Source organism: Chlorocebus sabaeus, chromosome 29, assembly GCF_047675955.1.
Source record: "Chlorocebus sabaeus isolate Y175 chromosome 29, mChlSab1.0.hap1, whole genome shotgun sequence".
NCBI lineage: Eukaryota > Metazoa > Chordata > Mammalia > Primates > Cercopithecidae > Chlorocebus > Chlorocebus sabaeus.
In genome coordinates this window covers 17,606,815-17,617,865 of record NC_132932.1, presented here as the reverse complement: position 1 = coordinate 17,617,865, position 11,051 = coordinate 17,606,815, and positions in this window count along the sequence as shown.

The following is an 11,051-nucleotide window of genomic DNA, read 5'->3' as shown; positions in this document are numbered from 1 at the left end:
CAATTTTAAAGACAAACAGGACAAAGCAGTAGTTACCCAACTCAAAAGGAAGCTCAAAAGAAATATGTAGACTAGAGATTAAATATATGCAACATCTAGGACTCAGTAATTATTAGTGTTCAGGGACGGGCACGGTGGCTCACGTCTGTAATCCCAGCACTTTGGGAAGCAAAGGTGGGAAGATTCCTTGAGCACAGAAATTCAAGATCAGCCTGGGCAACATGGCGAAATCCCGTCTCTACAAAAATTACGAAAATATTAGCCAGGTATGGTGGCGCATGCCTATAGTCCCAGCTACTCAGGAGGCTGAGGTGGGAGAATCACCTGAGGCTGGGGAGGTTGAGCCTACAGTGAGCTATGACTATGCCACTGCACTCTAGCCTGGGCAACAGAGCAAGACACTGTCTCAAAATAAATAAATAAATAAATAAATAAATAAATAAATAAATAAATAAAATAATTCAGATTCAGGATGTAAATAGCTATGAACAGAAAAATAAAGGTACCTAGGACCCAACCTAGAAAATGTCTATATTTAATGGCTTGTGAGAAAAGAATGAGTCCACAAAAGCAACTAAGGAAGAGTGGGCAGGGAGTTAAAGGGAAACCAGGAGAGAGCCAACAGAGGGAGCTTTGGAGTGGTCACCTGTGCCTCATGCTGCTGAGAGGTCAAGAGGGGAGGCAAACAAAGAGTGAAAAATCCATCAGATTTAGTAACTCAGAAGTTACAAGTAGCATCAGCCAGAGCTGTTTCAATAGAATGATGGAGATGAGAGCCGGTGGATGAATATACAAAAGAGAGAGAGGTCATGAGTGTGAGGTTCTGAGACTACGCATGAGGGGAAGGTGCGGGCACCCCAGTGAGGTGGAGAATTAGCCTGGGAGGGAAGGATGGGGGTTCCACTATGGTAATACAAAGGTGAAGGAGAGGATGAGTGAGGGCACAGGTGGGTTTGGAAGTTGCAGAATTTTAATCTATAGCCTCAAATCTCTCTACAAAATATAGGAGGAGTGCAGGAGTTTAGGGGGCTGGCGAAAGTGTTATTGGAATAATAGTCTAGGTAAGAGGGAAGGAGAGGGCTGGAAGATAGGAAAAGGCAGAGATCCCAATGAGGGTGTAGGATAGGGCCTAAAAGTGGGGTGAAGGGGAAGTGACTGTGGTCAAAAAGCGGGGTGCCTGCATTGGGAATTTGTGGGGTGGTGCGGACTCGGGAGGATAAACCCAAGGTGAGAATCAGGCCGTGAGTGGTGAGGTGGGCACGGGAAAAGCCTCCAGCGTGGTGCCCCTAGAAGAACCAGACTTCCCAAGTCACAGTCCAATGTACTTCCCTGCTCCACCAGATGTCACCAACCCTGCAACATGCTGATCATTGAAAGCACAGAGCCAAACACATCCAGTGCCCTCTGCATCCTGTTCCCCTGCCTGAGGGAGTATATTTTGCACCCAAAGGTGATGATCCTGGGACTTGACACTGAAATAGTATCAGTCAGGGCTGGAGTAAACATTTAAAGCAAGCAAAGTGATACCCCTCTAATTTGAAACACAGAAAAAGAGATGGAGAAAGAGATGTTCTTTCCAGGGAGCCAAGACTACTAAGATTGGTTTTAGACCCTCCCACTCTGCCTCACCTCATCTCACTGGTGTTGGTCTCTTTAGAGCAGTCGCTCTCAAACTTAGCAGCATGTGGGGATCACCTAGGGAGCTTTGAAAATCATGCAGCCTGGGTCCCACCTCTAGCGATTCTGGTTGAGTTGGTCTGGGGTGCAGCCAGGGCATCAAGAGCTCTAAAAGCTCTCCAGGTGTTGCGTTTGTGCAAGCCAGGGCTGAGAACCACTATTTCAGGGCCGTTTCTGAGCAGGAGCAGCTGCTTCCCCCAACATTCAGTCTACACCCACTTCCCAAGGCCAAAAGACAGTTTCAGGGGTCTCTGGGCCATTTCGGAGGAGAACAACAAAGTTCCTCTCTCCTTACAGAACTGCAAGTCTCTAGCCCAGGGCAGAAAGAAAGCCATCAAAAGCTGAGGTGGGTTAACACCTCTCGGGCCCGGGTGCTTTGGCCATTTCGCTGGGTTTGCACACTTTGAGCAATCACGTCGCACAACATTCCCAGAAGCACTGATCAGGTGGAAGAGGGCAGGGAAGAAAGGCCAGATGACTTCAGGTGTGGTGTGAAATTGGGCATGAGGGACAGTCAATCCTATGAGGAGAAGCAACCCAGACGGCAAACAAACAGGGCAGGGTGGACTGAGACCAAGTTATGCGGACAGCTCAGCAGTCACTGAACTCCAACAGAGCCCACAGAGCTGCCGCCTCTGTACCTCCAGACACCAAAACTTTCCACTAGGGACAGGGCATCTGAAGGCAGTGTGATGTGGCTGTCCCAAGACAAAGCCAGTAAGTTCCCAACAGTAGGGACTTAACATGCAGTCCTAACCTCACGCTCACAGTCCAACCAGCATGAGAGGGTAGCCAGGTCTCATGGGGATGTTTGTAGGACAAAGAGAGGCCCCCTTAGATCTACAAACTGCAGCAGCCATAATGACAGCTAGGACCACAAAATTTACCCACTCTGCCCCCAAGGCTCTCCCAGCCCGCATCTGCACCCCACACCCGGGGCTGCAATGGCCGATTGTGGTATCGGCCTGTGGTATCTCAGAGCCCAACAGAAGAGTTTGTCATTATGTGTCTAATGAACACATGAATGAAAATAGGAGATGTGTCCACTGTTCTTAAGCAAAGAATCACCAGCTCTTAGTCTCCTAGGAAGTTTTGTTTTTTCAAAATATACAAGTTTGCGGGCTTAGTTGGGATACTTTAAGTCAGGTGCTTTGGAGGTGGGGCCCTTGCATTGGGGTATTATTAATCATATTCTCATTAAGAGCCACAGCTCTGCAATCAGAAGTTCTCATAATTTAGCAGGGCATAAAAATCACCAGAGGTACTTAGTAAAAATGCAGACCTAAGCAACACATCATTTGGAAAAAGATTTTGGAAAAAGAAATCTCAAAAGTAATACTATCCAATAGCATAAAAAAATATGATCCTGTGAGAGATTAGACATAATTCAAAATGTGGTGAGTACATACCATGGAATATTATTGAGGAAGAAGATTCTGACACGTGCAACAATACAGATGAACATGAAGTAGCTAGAGAGCCAGATTCACAGACGAAAGGTAGAATGGTGGTTGCCAGAGGCTGGAAGAATGAAGAGTGACTGTTTAATGAATACAGAGTTTCAGTTTTGCAAGAGAAAGTTCTGGAGATGGACGATAGTGATGGTTTCACAACAATGCGAATGTACTTGCTGCCACTGGGCTGTCCATTTAAAAATGGCCAAAACGATAAACTTAATGTTATGTGTATTTTACCAAAATGGTTTAAAATAAATATTTTTAGGAATATATTTAACAAAAGACAGATAAGACCTGTTGTTCTGACCACCTCCTATTTACGCTGTTGGTGAGAGAAGGATCCCTTGCCCTAAAGGGTATGAGATGATTAAACATGCAACAGCCAATACTGAACAGATGAGATGACAGCAATTTTTTAGTCCTATAGACTCAGCCCAGGAGAGAAGGACACCACATGCCATGCAGGGGTGACGCTTGGAAACAGACAGAACCAACAGGGGCTGTGGGAGGCAGGCTTTATAGCAAAGAAGATGAGATACCCACTGGTCCCCATAGGAGGATGTGATTGATTTGTTTGAATAATTCCACAGGCCGCTAGGAACTGAAGCCTGTTAGGTTGAGGATCTGGTGGGGTGCAGCTGGTCTGGCTGATCTAGCAGGGGGAGCTGGCCAGGTAGGGAGTCTTTCCTGCTGGGTGGGGTGGGAAGCATAGCTGGTAGAGCAAGGGAACTCATGGTTAGGACTTTGAGGCCCTGTGAGGCTCAAAGATGTCAAGGCGACATTTGAAATTTTAGGTCATACAATATGTCTACACTCTGAAAACTTCAAAACACTGCTAAGAAATTGTTTTTAAAAATACCTAAACAAATAGAGAAATATACCATATTTGTTAAAATGTCCATTTTCCCAAATGTATTCGACTGAATTCCAATCAAAATCTCAGAAGGCATTTCGTTAAAATGTTAAGCTAATTTAAAAATTTATATACAAATATACGTCCGAAACAATTTTTGAAAAAGAACTTACCCTACTTATTTTGAGACAAACTATAAAATACAAAGCTACAACAGTCAAGACAGAGTGTTATTGGTGTAAGGACAGACATTAATAGAACAGAATAGAGAGTCCAGAAATAGACCTATATCTTGATTTTCTTTTCCTTTTTTTTTTTTTTTTGAGACAGAGTCTCGCTCTGTCGCCCAGGCTAGAGCGCAGTGGCACGATCTTGGCTCACTGCAAGCTCCTCCTGGGTTCACGCCATTCTCCCACCTCAGCCTCCTGAGTAGTTGGGACTACAGGCACCCGCCACCACGCCCATTTAATTTTGCTTTTTGAGTTTTTTGTTTGTTTGTTTTTCTGTGTGTGTATTTTTAGTAGAGACAGAGTTTCACCATGTTAGCCAGGATGGTCTCGATCTCCTGACCTCGTGATCTGCCCACCTTGGCCTCCCAAAGTGCTGGGATTACAGGTGTGAGCCACCGCGCCCAGCCTATATCTTGATTTTCAACAATGATACCAAGGCAATTCAATGGGGGAAAGCTAAGTTTTTCCACAAATGTTGCTAGAAAATTGAATATCTGTAAGGAAAAAAAAAGAACCTTAACTCTTACCTCACACCAAACACACAAAGTGACTCAAAATGGGTCATAGACCTAAACACAAAGTTAAAACTATAAAACTTCTCAAAGAAAACAGAAAAAAATATTTGTGACCTTGATGTCACAAAAATAAATCTTTATGGCCTTGATTTTCTAGGTAGGAAATCAACAACAACAAAAAAACCACTAATTATAAAGGGAAATAAATGAAAGTCTGAATATTATCAGAATTAAAGACTTCTCTTTAAATTTCACTATTAAGAAAATAAAAAGAAAAACCACAGACTGAGAGAAAGTATTTGCAACACTCATAGTCAATAAAGAACTTGTATCCAAAATATATGAAGAGCTCTTCAAGTTCAACAAGATAAGCAGCATATCCCCTCTCCCCGACAGACACATAGCAAGCAAAAGATTTTAGCAAATATTTTACTAAGAAGATATACAAATGGCCAATAAGCACATCAAAAGATGTTCGACACCATTAGTCATTAGGAAAAGAAATTGAAACCACATAAGGGCACTTACGGTAGGCATTTAGGGCCTACCTGGATAGTCTAGAATTATCTCCTCATCTCAAAATCCTGAATACATTCAGGATTGAATGTACTGAATCCTCAATACATTCAAGTAACCAAAATTTAAAAGACTGACAAAATCAAGTATTGCTGAGAATGTGAAGTAAATGCAAAATGGTACAATCACTTTGGAAAACTATTTGGTAGTTTCTTACTAAAATATTAAATTAAACATATACTTATCATATAAACCAACAATCACCCAAGATAAACACACACACACACACACACACACACACACACACACTTTTTCATAACAGCTTTATTCATAATAGCCTGAATCTGAACATAATTCAAATATCAACAGGTGAAATCACTAAGTGAATTGTGATATCCATACAATGAAATAGTACCCAGTAATTTAGAAATGAACTATAGATACATATAATATGGAAGAATATTAAAATCCAGCTGAGCAAAAGAAATTAGATTCAGGAAATATAGTACATGCATACTGTATTTATTAGCTTCCTAGGGCTGCTGTAACAAATAACATACTCTTGTTGGCTCAAAACGACAGGAAATTATTCTCTCCATTCTGGAGGCCAGAAGTCCAAAATCAAGGTGTCAGCTGGGACACATTCCTTCTGGAGGCTGTGGAGGAGAACCTGTTCTTTGACTCTTCCAACTTCTGGTGGCCACAGCATTCCTTGGCGTTCCTTGGCTTGTGGCTGCATCACTCCAATCTCCACCTCCATCTTTACAAAGCCTATCCTTTTTCTGTATGTGGTATTGACCCCCCTCTACCTCTCTCTTATAAGGGCACTTATGATGGCATTTAGGGCCTACCTGGATAGTCTAGAATTATATCTCCTCATCTCAAAATCCTGAATTTAATTTCATGTGCAAAGACACTTTTTCAAAGAAGGTGGCATTTACAGATTCCAGGAATAGGACATGATATCTTTGGGGCCACCATTCAACTCACTACATTGCATAATTTCCTTTACATGAAATTCTAGAAGGAATAAGACTAATCTGCTGTAACAAAAGGCAGTGGTTGCCTGGGGCCAAGGAGGTGGAGGTGACTGACTGCAAAATGGCATGAGGGAACTTTCTGTTGGGATGGAAGTCCTCTATGTTATGATGGTGGTGATGGTTCCATGACTATGTAAGTTTATCAACACTCATCAAACTGTACCCTTACAATGGGTGTATTTTATTATACACAAATAGAATTCATTTTAAAAGAAAGCAAAAAAAAAAATGTAGATTTGGGGGACCAACCTTGGAAAGTCCCATTTGGCAAGTCTGGGGTGCATTTTAAATAAACAGCCCAGGTGTGAGAGGTGGTCCTGGAACCTCACTAGAGAACGAGTGCTCTGGAAGTTGGAGAAAGGGCCCATCACATCCTGTTGCCTTCCCTTTGGTTCCACAAATACCCAAGTGCCAGGTGCAGAGCTGGGGATGTCCTGCAATGAAGTCCTGCCCACTGTAAGTTCAGGATGTTGAAAGACACATGCCCACAAGTCACACCAGCCCAAGGCAGCTATGACAAGAACTGACAGGTATAGAATCACAGAGGAAGGTGAATTTTGACCCAGAGACTGGCAACAGCTCTCTGGATGGGACAGCATTTGAGCTGGGCCCTGATGATGGAGCAGGATTTTGACACACGGAAACGTCAATACCAGCTGCCTCCTGTTCACGTCCCCTTGGCCCTCCCTGAGTCCTCTGTCCTCCCCTTGTTCCTCCCCATCTGAGTCAAGCTCGTTTAGGATGGCCTCTCTCCAGGCATTCTTCCCTGCCTCCTGTCTTTCTGTCTTTTGCCCAAGCTGGGCCATGTGCCAGCCATGCCAGTCCCTTCCCTAGATTCTTCATCAGCAAAGCCCCAACAACAAGACTTGGCCTTCAATAAGGCATCCTGGGGCGGCTCCTCCTGCAGATAACCAGCCTGGTTGTCCCCTTCTCTTGACTATTCCATCCCCGGATCCCAATCCACAGCTCCAGACAGACATTCAAATTCCAAGGCTCAACCTCTTTGACCTGACTCCTTGGTCTCTTCTATGTCTTTTCTGACTCTGGTTTCTCTTAAACTTCTATGGGCTTTCCAGGTGGTCCCTGCCCGGCACAGTAGAGTCACACTGTTGGTGGTTAGGCCTTCTACCTATGACCTGGCTCCTCAGCCCCACCTCCATTCCCCATCCCTGGCTCTTCCTAGGCCATTGCTACTCAACTCCTGTACACTCACAAGGATGGACCCAGGCCTAGGCCCCAGGGCCTCTCTGGACCAAAAATGAAGCAATTTAAACTTTCTCAGACTCTGGTCCCAGCACAAGTCCCGGATTTAGTCCTATGTGCCTTGCATAAGACAGACAACTTAGAATCTCATAGTTTTTTTCTTCCCCAACTCCCAATAAGTAGCCCTACCCCTCCCTCCTTTGCTGAGTGAGGAAGTGCAGATTTCCCAGAGCTATTTACAAGCCATGACCATGATGCTGAGCCCTGTGTACTCCATGAATGCCTCTGGGTTTCTTTGTTCTCACAATGAGATTCTCCATTCTTTGCCTATATCCATCCTCATGGAGTGAAGAGAGCTCCACACTGGTTATATGGGCAGTTATGCCTGTACAGGGTCCCAAGATGTGAAGTTTGCAGCCTGCAGGCCCACAACCACCTCTTCGTGATGCCTCCGCCTTTTGGAGAGCTTGGTAGTCTCCAATATCTGGTCCCAGGAGACAAGGAATAAAACTGGGAAGAGGAATGGGGCCTTCTGAGGAGCTAACAATCCTAGGACTGGGAGGAAACCTCACCCTGGCAAGCTCCCTGAACCCACCACCTTAACTGAAAGATTTCGAACTAGAACATGTCTTAAGCCCTGGTGTGGAACAGTCACAGGAAGGAGGCTGCCCTCCTCTCTTTGCCTAGACTGTGGGCAAACTGGGCACTAAATGGGGTTCCACCAAAGGTCCAGGACCCCCATCATGGTGTGGGTCAGCCAGGCCTCACAGTACACCATTATGACCCTCACATACACTGGGAACACTCAGACCCCTAAAAAAGGGAACCCAGTGACTGAAATAGCCAAGTGGACCCCAAACCTTATTCCACCACTGGGAAACTGACTAGAGATAGTAATTGAGGCTGTTCACAATATTTCAGCTTTTCACTCACATGACACATAGGATTGCACTTTTCCTTCCACATTAGTTGGATGGAGTCATATGGCTAGTTCTAGCCAATGAGTTCTAACTGGAAGTGTCATGTGGCATCTCTGGGCTGGAGCATTTAATTGCTGATGCATAAGCATCCAGAGTTCTCTTTCCCTCTGCCATGGAAACCAGCAGTGTTCCAGATGGTGGCTGCCCCAGTCAGCCTGTGCTGGAGTGAAGATGCTGTTGACCTGGTGCAAAGCTCCCAGACTCTTCTCTTGGCCATGAGTATGGGAAAGAATGACATCTTTGTTATTTCAAGTCACTGAGATTTGGGGGCTGTTATTACTGCAGCATAACCCAGCCTGTCCTCACTGGAGTATGAGTCAAAGGCCAACCAGAGCTGCACGCATTCAGTATCACCCGATTCCAGGGACCCCCTCTAACCTTATTTCCCTATCATCTACTGCTAACTTTGGGTCCAAGCCACTGCCTCAGTCCTAACACAACAAAAGAGAAAGGTGCCTCAGAAGCTGACCCAGCATGGACTCCACATGGATGATGTTCTCTGAGCCTAAGATGCCAGCTCTTCGGGATTCAGTGGATTCTAGTGGCGGTCAGGGTGAGGGTTAGACTGCTATAGGAGGCAAAGCCCAGCTTGTCCATGGAGTCCCAGGAGTTGAGCTGTGACACAGGAACTGGTGCCTGACATCAGACTCCAAAGTACTAGTGTGTCCAGAATTGGTGGGTTCTTGGTCTCACTGACTTCAAGAATGAAGCCGCGGCCCCTTGTGGTGAGTGTTACAGTTCTTAAAGATAGTATGTCCGGAGTTTGTTCCTTCAGACGTTCAGATGCGTCTGGAGCTTCTTCCTTCTGGTGGGTTCGTGGTCTCACTGGCTTCAGAAGTGAAGCTGCAGACCTTCGCAGTGAGTGTTAGAGATCTTAAAGGCAGCATGGACCCAAAGAGTGAGCAGCAGCAAGACTTATTGTAAAGAGCGAAAGAATAAAGCTTTCACAGTGTGGAACTGGGAAATAAAGCTTCCACAGTGTGGAATAAAGCTTCCACAGTGTGGAACTGGACTCTACGGGGTTGCCAGTGGCTGGCTCCGGCAGCCTGCTTTTATTCCCTTATCTGACCCTTCCCACATCCTGCTGATTGGTCCATTTTACAGAGAGTTGATTGGTCCATTTTGACAGGGTGCTGAATGGTACGTTTGCAATCCTTTAGCTAGACACAGAGTGCTAGACCTCAAAGTTCTCCAAGTCCGCACTAGGTTAGCTAGACACAGAGTGTATTTACAAACCCTGAGCTAGACACAGAGTGCTGATTGGTGTGTTTACAATCCCTTAGCTAGACATAAAAGTTCTCCAAGTCCCCACTAGACTCAGGAGCCCAGCTGGCTTCACCTAGTGGATCCCGCACTGGGGCCGCGGGAGGAGCTGCCTGCCAGTCTCGCTCCGTCCACCCATACTCCTCAGCCCCTGGGCGGTTGATGGGACCGAGCGCCGCAGAGCAGGGGGCGGTACTCATAAGGGAGGCTCAGGCCGCGCGGGAGCGCACCGCGCGGGGGTTTGGGCATGGCAGGCTGCAGGTCCGGAGCTCTGCCCCGCGGGGAGGCAGCTGAGGCCCGGCGGCCAGAACTCGAGCACAGCGCCGGCGGGCCGGCACTGCTGGGCGACCCGGCGCACCCTCCGCAGCTGCTGGCCCGGGTGCTAAGCCCCTCACTGCCCTGGGCAGGCGGCGCCGGCTGGCAGCTACGTGTGCGGGACCCGCCGAGCCCGCCCCCGCGCCCGCGCCCGCCGGAACTCGCGCTGGCCCGCGAGCGCCGCACGCAGCCCCATTCCCGCCCGCGCCTCTCCCTCCACACCTCCCCGCAAGCAGAGGGAGGCGGCTCCCGCCTCGGCCAGCCCAGAGAGGGGCTCCCACAGTGCCGTGGCGGGCTGAAGGGCTCCTCAAGCGCCACCAGAGTGGACGCCGAGGCCGAGGAGGCGCCGAGAGCGAGGGCTGCTAGCACGCTGTCACCTCTCACTAGCACTTCTTGCCTGCTTCAACTAAAGACAGACCAACTTTGCCTTTTCCGTGGTTTCTCTTTGGCCGTGGAGAGCTCCTGCCTGTGGGTCTTCATCTGAAGTCTCCCTTGGGGCACTGTCTTCAGCTTCATGTCCCAGTGAGTCCTAGTGTGATTAGTTCTCCCATCAGCTCTCTGACTTGCTATGTCATGAAGAATGTGGCTTCTAGCCTTCTTCATTTCTCCCAACCCTTGTGAGCTTACGCCTCAGGTCATGGCCTTTGCCTATAGAATCATCCTTCTCTCCTGTCATTGAAACAGCTCCCAACCCCACCATCCCCTAATGGATAGAGGCTGCCTTATCATTACTAAGACCTCATCCATCCACCCCTGGAGTTCCCATGCGTTCCCTACCCATTCCCATTTCTGATAATACACTTTACCTCATCTTTACTACATCTCAGAAAGACCAAACTTGATCTTTTCAATCAAGTGGGTAGGGAGGGGAGAAGAAATAAATGAACGTTTATGAGACCTGCAATGAGCTAGTCATTCTCCTTCACTGACTCCATGACTCATGCAGGATGGTGAGGGGTTAAAGGCACAGGCTGGAGAACCAAATTGCCTGGTGTTGAGTCT